Below are 10,000 nucleotides of genomic sequence, written 5' to 3' on the forward strand. Positions count from 1 at the left end.
GACCAACTATCCTCCTCAGTTTCTTCACTAGCATAGTTTTATGCTTGTTGAACTGATCCGGGGCCTGTGTTGCGTACCTATCTGGAAGGAATTGTTAGGCTTTGCTTAAAATGTTGTTTGCGGCATCTCCTTCGGTGGGGAAGTCGTGAACACATAAGCCGGCACTTGTGATCCTTGCGTCTTTGCATAGTTTATGCATTGTTCGCAAAGGTGAATAAGCTGTTTGCTGAGATCTCGGTTGCGGAAATATTATGGCGGTGACCCGAAGAAATTCTGTCCCACTAAGCACGTTTGTCTCCGGACGGAGAATTAGGGTTCGATTCCGGAGAGGGAGCCTGAGAAACGGCTACCACATCCAAGGAAGGCAGCAGGCGCGCAAATTACCCAATCCTGACACGGGGAGGTAGTGACAATAAATAACAATACCGGGCTCTTTGAGTCTGGTAATTGGAATGAGTACAATCTAAATCCCTTAACGAGGATACATTGGAGGGCAAGTCTTGTCATGTCCCCGATCCTGGATAGAATCGTCCGGACGGACTGCGGTGCAAGGAAACGCACCAGTCAGGTCACATGACCTAAGGACAAGCGTGTCATGGTCCTGAATGAAGGTTAAGGGCATCAGTCAGCTGAGACTTAACCAGGATACGATGGAAACAAGGGTAAAGGAGCTGGGTGAGTGTTTAGGCAGCTGGACGAGTGTTGGTTTGAGTTCAATCAGCTCGGTTCAGCTGGTATTCAGTTCACCATGATCTGTTCAGCTCACAGGAGCTGGGGGGCTAGCTCAATCAGCTGGGAACAGCTGGAGGTCAGCTCAATCCAGTGAACGGTGCGTTCTGGTTCGGATCAGTGTGGGCGAGTCCAGGACGGTTACTGGGCGAGCCGATGGTCCGGGTGCAGGACGGTTCGACCAAATGGGTCTTAGGCTTTGGACAGGGAGCGGGCAAGCTCCCAGAGTGTGAGCTGAGGCTCAGTGATCGATTTGCCAAAGGAAGAAAAGGGGAGAAACCGCCAAGGGGCGGTTATGGGGCGGTTATGGGACGGTTATGGGACGGTTTTGGGAAGAAGGGATGGGATTTTGGTAACTGCTTGCCCAGGCGGTTGGGGACAGTTTAAATCGTCCTCTCTCTCTCATTTCTGATCATTCTGGTCGATTCCTACACCCTGAAACACAAAGAAACACAAAGAAAATACAGAGAGTTGGTCGGATTCCCAATCCAAGACCCATGGTGGTGTGAAGGCCATAAAGAGGCAGTTTTGGGAGAGATCAAGGGGGAAAGTTATGAACGACTTTCTGGTGGCTTTTGATCCGTGATGTTATCACCCAATGCATCCTCCAGGGCCTGAGAACACACGCAAATGGTGAGGAGAGAAGGTAGATGACCGGAATTCATTCCTAAAGGCCAAGACAGCCTTAAGGGCAGATGTGTGTAGAAAGGCAGTTTCATGGAAGTGCAAGGGGAGTTATGAACGACCCTGTGGTAGGTTTCCACCACTGATGAACACGTCCTAGGCTTCCTCTGCATCTTGGGAACACACGCAAACACCCAGGAGAGAAGGGAGAAGGCCGGACTTCACTCACAATGGCATGAATAGCCTTGAAGGTGGATGCAGTGTAGAAACTGGTTTCATGGAAGTTCCATGGAAGGAGTGATGGTCACGAACCATGGTTAGATCTTATCAATACTGGAAGTATGTGAAAAGGGTTTGATGAAGGCGTGCTAGGAAGAGCATGGACGCCCCTGATGAGGTAACAGGTGGGGACTGCAGACCATTGGGCATAGTCTGGTACACTATGGGCTGATCTGGTCCTGCAGTTACACCTTACTCTGTTTTATGATTATTAATCATATTATTCCTTGTTCTTATGATTGAGATTGATTATTAGACATAGTAGCACTGAACCATGGCTTGACCGGTTCAGAAGAACCCTCCATGGCCTTGGTTTGGCAGCTAAGTCTGGATCTCCTACTTCCTGATGGATTTATGGTGATCTGAATTTGGAATCCTCTTAGTGGTGAATTATCATGAATTATCATGGTATTTGGGGATTTTTATCTGATTGATTTCGAGATGGTCAAGGTGGCCGGTGGGGCTGTCCTAGGTCGAGATCCATAGGATTGAGATCGGTTCTTGGAATTCTGACTTGACCATTCTCTTAGTTAAGATTTATCATGAATTATCATGAATCCTAATGAGTTTTTAGGGATTGATTTAGAGATGGTCCCTTGGGCCGGTTTGGCTGATCTTGGCCGAGATCTATGGGATGGAGGCCGGTTCTGGGAAATCTGATTGGACCATTCTCTTAGTTATGATTTATCATGAATTGTCATGAATGTTAATTGATTTTTGGAGCAGGTTTGCTTGCGGTCGAAATTGCACCTGAGGGCATATTGGGGTCAGATCCTTGTGTTAGGATATCTGATCATATGTTGTGTGCTGGAACATATTGTCACTTATGATATTGATCATAAGGAATTGCTGGTTATCAACCTTGGTGTTGGTAAGGCAGGCCGTGCGTGATCTGATCATTGGCAAGGATGGACGACCTGATCCTTGGATGATGGATCAAGGTGTCTGATCTGATTGATCAAAGGATGCACCGGTGGTAAGAGAAACACTAATCAGGTTCAGTGGGACATGGTTCTATGACTGATTAGGAAGTATGAAGACTCATCAGTTCTGAGTCATGTGGGGTGGTTGGTTGATTGACTCAGGATCTGATGGGCATTGTTAGTCTTTGTGAGGACTTGATCTGGTTAGTCCATGAGAGGACTTGGTATGATTAGTCCATGAGCTGGACTTGGTATCATAAGTTGATAAGGCAAAAGGATGTGGAACAGTGCATGAACCGGTAAGGGCCAGATGCATGTCCTTAGCTGATTGAAGACTTCCCAAAGGTTACTTATGTCTGTGGGGATGGTTGGCTGAATGACTAAGTACCCAAGGGAAGAGTTTATGCAGGTATGATCTGTCAATGTTGCATAGATCTAGATAGAATGGCTTAGGGGAACAGAACCTCTGATTGTATGACTTGGTCTAGGTTCAGATTCGACCTTGGAGCTAGCTGGCAGTTGTGTTTACTGACCAGTAGCTGAGGTGATCTGATCAGACAAGTGTTAGATTGGATTTAGTCCAATGGATGATAGATGTTATTCCGCTGTGCATAAGTTGAAATGATCTAAGCTAGGGAATGACTAAGGTAGTCTTGAGCTAAGATCTGAGTTAGCCCTCGCCTATGGGCGATGTTTTTAAATAAAGGGCAAAATTTTTAGAGGTTCGGTCAGTGTATAGACCGAGCGACGTGAGGCATCGACCGCGGCCTAGTCGGCCGGGATCGGGTGTTACAAGTTGGTATCAGAGCATGCTTGATCCTGTTAAGGACAGTGCTCAAAGATGTTGAGTTCCAAACCGAAATTATTTCTGAAAACTGAGATGACTTGGAACCTTAGTTGTGGTGAGCCAAGTGAGAGTTGAGGTAAGTTTGGGTTTCATGCTTGTGAACGGGGAAGTTCCAAGATGAGCCGGCTTAGCCAAGATACACTCTTCCACGGCAAGACCCTGAAAACATAAAGGTTAGTTTATCTAGTTATTTAGGAATAATTGACGGATTGGATGATGGACGCAATGCAAGATCTTTGTATGGACGACCTGGACAAGGGAAGTAACATGGACCAGAGAGTGGCTTAGGTTGAAAGAAATGTGCAGCACTCTCTTGGAGGTAAATGTTATCCCTTGATGGCCGTTCAAAACAAGTGAGCATATGCAATGTTCATGTTAGTCTAAGGGAGACACTACATGGCTAGTACATGAGTGGGCTTGTGATCAGATGGATCAGCTTGGACTCAGTGTAAGTCAAGGTAGGATTCCTTAAGATTGAGTGAATGAAATGGATCAATTCCACGATGTTAAGTATCTTAGTATGATGAGGATTGAGGTATACTATAAACACTTTTGTGAATGGTATGGGACGTTCACAGATGTGTGATGCTTTGGAGAATGGTATGGGACATTTTCCAAATGTGTGATCAAACCGAAATCCTACTCATCTAAGTACTTAATGATCGGTGGTGTGGAAACACATTATTTGATACTGGAGCTACACATAGTGCTGTGAGTCCAGGAATGGTTGGAAAAGGTTTGTTCCAGTATGGAACATGGGATGGTCCTGAACGAGTGAGTGCGGCCGGAGGGCAAGTTATGAACTCACTCGGTCTGGTTAAGGACATCCCTGTGGTGATCTTGGATAGGCCGATGCCTATAGATCTGATTGTTGTCCCCCTCAAGCATCATGAAGTGATCTTGGGCATGGACTGGTTGGGAAAGTATCGGGCAACTCTAGATTGTCACCGGGGAAAGGTGCAACTTGAGAACGAGTTTGGACCCCGATTAAGTACCAAGGAATCAAGCCAACCTCTTGTAGTTGGTGGTTTCAGCAGTCCAAGTAGAACGGATGCTTGGAAATGGTTGTGAGGCCTTTTTGGCTACCATTTACACCGATGAGGTTGTAGGGGCCTGTGACCCAGAGGGTATACCGTTGGTTCGGGAATTTCAGGATGTGTTTGGGGCACTACAGGGCATTCCCCCTGATAGGGCTGACCCATTCATCATTGAATTGGAACCTGGAACGGCCCCATTATCTAAAAGTCCATATAGAATGGCACCAGCTCAGATGGCAGAGCTGAAGAAGCAACTTGAGGAGTTGCTTGAGAAGGGGTTCATACACCCTAGTGTATCACCTTGGGGAGCACCAGTCCTATTTGTTAAGAAAAAAGGATGGTAGCTTTAGGTTGTGCATTGATTATAGGGGTTTGAACAGGGTGACTGGGAAGAACAAGTACCCTTTACCCAGGATTGATGAATTGCTGGAATCATAAACCTTATTGTCCAGGAAGGACTTAAGGGAACAGAACAATCTGTTAGGACTCATGGTAGAGTGAGCAGCCTAAAGATTGGAACATGTTCACTAGGACTTGGCTGGTGCATCGAGTGGCTTGGAGATTGGTTGAATCTACTAAGACTTGAGTACTCAGTATGTTCCTAGGTACTGAATTTGATCTAGTCATGGAACTAAAGTGTTCTACATGGACTTGGTGTCTACTAGGAACGCAACCTGGAGAGTTGGGTCAGTGACACAAGTCATGTCTTTGTATGGGTGCTTGATGGACCACTTGATAAGAATTTGGGTTAAATATCTATCAAGTGGGGGAGACTTGTTGTGTATACGATGACCAAGACGTGGTCAGTGAGAAGGAACAAGGTGGGAGATGCAACGAATTGGTTAGAAAGAACCAATCGAGCATGCTCCATGTTCCGGGTACAAAGGAGTTCGGATGGAACCTTTGTCTTGAGACAAGAGGTTAACACCACTGGATTCGAGGACGAATCCTTCGTAAGTGGGGGAGACTTGTCATGTCCCCGATCCTGGATAGGATCGTCCGGACGGACTGCGGTGCAAGGAAACGCACCAGTCAGGTCACATGACCTAAGGACAAGCGTGTCATGGTCCTGAATGAAGGTTAAGGGCATCAGTCAGCTGAGACTTAACCAGGATACGATGGAAACAAGGGTAAAGGAGCTGGGTGAGTGTTTAGGCAGCTGGACGAGTGTTGGTTTGAGTTCAATCAGCTCGGTTCAGCTGGTATTCAGTTCACCATGATCTGTTCAGCTCACAGGAGCTGGGGGGCTAGCTCAATCAGCTGGGAACAGCTGGAGGTCAGCTCAATCCAGTGAACGGTGCGTTCTGGTTCGGATCAGTGTGGGCGAGTCCGGGACGGTTACTGGGCGAGCCGATGGTCCGGGTGCAGGACGGTTCGACCAAATGGGTCTTAGGCTTTGGACAGGGAGCGGGCAAGCTCCCAGAGTGTGAGCTGAGGCTCAGTGATCGATTTGCCAAAGGAAGAAAAGGGGAGAAACCGCCAAGGGGCGGTTATGGGGCGGTTATGGGACGGTTATGGGACGGTTTTGGGAAGAAGGGATGGGATTTTGGTAACTGCTCGCCCAGGCGGTTGGGGACAGTTTAAATCGTCCTCTCTCTCTCATTTCTGATCATTCTGGTCGATTCCTACACCCTGAAACACAAAGAAACACAAAGAAAATACAGAGAGTTGGTCGGATTCCCAATCCAAGACCCATGGTGGTGTGAAGGCCATAAAGAGGCAGTTTTGGGAGAGATCAAGGGGGAAAGTTATGAACGACTTTCTGGTGGCTTTTGATCCGTGATGTTATCACCCAATGCATCCTCCAGGGCCTGAGAACACACGCAAATGGTGAGGAGAGAAGGTAGATGACCGGAATTCATTCCTAAAGGCCAAGACAGCCTTAAGGGCAGATGTGTGTAGAAAGGCAGTTTCATGGAAGTGCAAGGGGAGTTATGAACGACCCTGTGGTAGGTTTCCACCACTGATGAACACGTCCTAGGCTTCCTCTGCATCTTGGGAACACACGCAAACACCCAGGAGAGAAGGGAGAAGGCCGGACTTCACTCACAATGGCATGAATAGCCTTGAAGGTGGATGCAGTGTAGAAACTGGTTTCATGGAAGTTCCATGGAAGGAGTGATGGTCACGAACCATGGTTAGATCTTATCAATACTGGAAGTATGTGAAAAGGTTTGATGAAGGCGTGCTAGGAAGAGCATGGACGCCCCTGATGAGGTAACAGGTGGGGACTGCAGACCATTGGGCATAGTCTGGTACACTATGGGCTGATCTGGTCCTGCAGTTACACCTTACTCTGTTTTATGATTATTAATCATATTATTCCTTGTTCTTATGATTGAGATTGATTATTAGACATAGTAGCACTGAACCATGGCTTGACCGGTTCAGAAGAACCCTCCATGGCCTTGGTTTGGCAGCTAAGTCTGGATCTCCTACTTCCTGATGGATTTATGGTGATCTGAATTTGGAATCCTCTTAGTGGTGAATTATCATGAATTATCATGGTATTTGGGGATTTTTATCTGATTGATTTCGAGATGGTCAAGGTGGCCGGTGGGGCTGTCCTAGGTCGAGATCCATAGGATTGAGATCGGTTCTTGGAATTCTGACTTGACCATTCTCTTAGTTAAGATTTATCATGAATTATCATGAATCCTAATGAGTTTTTAGGGATTGATTTAGAGATGGTCCCTTGGGCCGGTTTGGCTGATCTTGGCCGAGATCTATGGGATGGAGGCCGGTTCTGGGAAATCTGATTGGACCATTCTCTTAGTTATGATTTATCATGAATTGTCATGAATGTTAATTGATTTTTGGAGCAGGTTTGCTTGCGGTCGAAATTGCACCTGAGGGCATATTGGGGTCAGATCCTTGTGTTAGGATATCTGATCATATGTTGTGTGCTGGAACATATTGTCACTTATGATATTGATCATAAGGAATTGCTGGTTATCAACCTTGGTGTTGGTAAGGCAGGCCGTGCGTGATCTGATCATTGGCAAGGATGGACGACCTGATCCTTGGATGATGGATCAAGGTGTCTGATCTGATTGATCAAAGGATGCACCGGTGGTAAGAGAAACACTAATCAGGTTCAGTGGGACATGGTTCTATGACTGATTAGGAAGTATGAAGACTCATCAGTTCTGAGTCATGTGGGGTGGTTGGTTGATTGACTCAGGATCTGATGGGCATTGTTAGTCTTTGTGAGGACTTGATCTGGTTAGTCCATGAGAGGACTTGGTATGATTAGTCCATGAGCTGGACTTGGTATCATAAGTTGATAAGGCAAAAGGATGTGGAACAGTGCATGAACCGGTAAGGGCCAGATGCATGTCCTTAGCTGATTGAAGACTTCCCAAAGGTTACTTATGTCTGTGGGGATGGTTGGCTGAATGACTAAGTACCCAAGGGAAGAGGTTATGCAGGTATGATCTGTCAATATTGCATAGATCTAGATAGAATGGCTTAGGGGAACAGAACCTCTGATTGTATGACTTGGTCTAGGTTCAGATTCGACCTTGGAGCTAGCTGGCAGTTGTGTTTACTGACCAGTAGCTGAGGTGATCTGATCAGACAAGTGTTAGATTGGATTTAGTCCAATGGATGATAGATGTTATTCCGCTGTGCATAAGTTGAAATGATCTAAGCTAGGGAATGACTAAGGTAGTCTTGAGCTAAGATCTGAGTTAGCCCTCGCCTATGGGCGATGTTTTTAAATAAAGGGCAAAATTTTTAGAGGTTCGGTCAGTGTATAGACCGAGCGACGTGAGGCATCGACCGCGGCCTAGTCGGCCGGGATCGGGTGTTACAAGTCTGGTGCCAGCAGCCGCGGTAATTCCAGCTCCAATAGCGTATATTTAAGTTGTTGCAGTTAAAAAGCTCGTAGTTGAACCTTGGGATGGGTCGCCCGGTCCGCCTTCGGTGAGCACCGGTCGGCTTGTCTCTTCTGTCGGTGATACGCTCCTGGCCTTAACTGGCCGGGTCGTGCCTCCGGCGTTGTTACTTTGAAGAAATTAGAGTGCTCAAAGCAAGCCTACGCTCTGTATACATTAGCATGGGATAACATCATAGGATTTCGATCCTATTGTGTTGGCCTTCGGGATCGGAGTAATGATTAACAGGGACAGTCGGTGTAGAAACCCGTTAAAAAAAAAAAAAAAAAAAAAAAAGAAAAGGGAGAGAGAATGGTCGAGTATCTTTGTGGTTGAGTCGCGGGCAATACAGATCGATCGGGAAATTTGAAGTACGAGAAGGTCGAAGAATGAATCGTGAGTGAAGCATGAGTTGAGATAAGCTGCTCTACCATTGTTAGAAATGTCTTAGATTGATTAGACGGCAGTTTTGGAAGAATCACATTTTTGAAGCACGACGGTTTAGAAGCTCGACGTTTTTGAAGATTGACGTTTCTTCATCGTGAAGTTTTCTCGGAATATCTTCGTATCAGTAAAATATTATTCTGAAGATATTATAAGTCGGAAGCAGGATGGGAATTAAGCAGGACGGGAAGCAAGCACGACGGGATTGAAGCACGACGGGAAAACCCGAAGTTGGGCAAAAACCCTAATTTCGGTATTACAAAATTCTTTGAGGAAGCCGGAGGCTCGGGAAATATTTTTAAAGGATATCAAACATCATCTGTAGTTTATTAAAAATATTCAGAGAATCAGAATGGGAGCGGAAAAATATTCGGGTTTGATCGCGGGTCAGAAATTCACAAGAAGGGTCGAAATCGCGCAAAGGAACCGAGAAGCTCGAGGTGGCTTGATCAGAAGGGATAAGAACGTGGTGGCAACTGTCTAACCAGCTGAGTGTCAAGAGAAGCTCGAGGTGTCACCGTGCATGGAAGCTGCACATGCAGCTTGACATGTAGAAGCACGAGGTGGATCGCCAAGCACGAGATGTCGCGACGCATGGAACCGAAGCATGCTGATCGACATGTGTGAGGATGTGTGGCGCCTTGCATGAGCTCCAGTCATGCAGCCTGACATCTGGGAGGAGTGGTGGCGTCCTGCATGTGTCCTGGACATGCAGCCAGCCATGTGGAGCACGAGGTGCCGCCGTGCATGCGTCCGGAGCCATGCGGAGCGACACACGGGCTGCCACCAACCTGAAGCTGATTGGCTGGTGTCTCCTATATAAAGACCACGACCCCTTCTCATTTCATTCATCCATACCTTTCACAAGCAAGTTAAAAAAGTGGGTTAGAGAGAGAGAAAGAAGTAGAAAAAGAAAGTAAGAGGTTCTGAGCTATTTCGAGAGTTTTAGAGAGTTTTCGAGATCAGTTTCTCTACTGATTTCAAGTCAGCGCCTAGGGAAGGTTCTGGCCAACTGAAGATCAACCAATTGAAGATAAATTCAGATGGGAAGCAAGTCAACGTGGTTAGAGAGAGAGAGAAAGAAAGTGTAGCTGAGTTCTGAAGACCGATACTCCCCCGAGAAGGCCAGTTCCGTCCAATCGGCGATTCTCTACGATTGTGACGCGGAAGCTCTGTCCAATTCAATCCGTCCAAGCCAGTCATATTCTCCTACAATCAAGTGGAGGTGCTGTCCAAGAT

This window comes from Brassica napus, unplaced genomic scaffold (assembly GCF_020379485.1).
Source record: "Brassica napus cultivar Da-Ae unplaced genomic scaffold, Da-Ae ScsIHWf_2298;HRSCAF=2964, whole genome shotgun sequence".
Classification (NCBI taxonomy): domain Eukaryota; kingdom Viridiplantae; phylum Streptophyta; class Magnoliopsida; order Brassicales; family Brassicaceae; genus Brassica; species Brassica napus.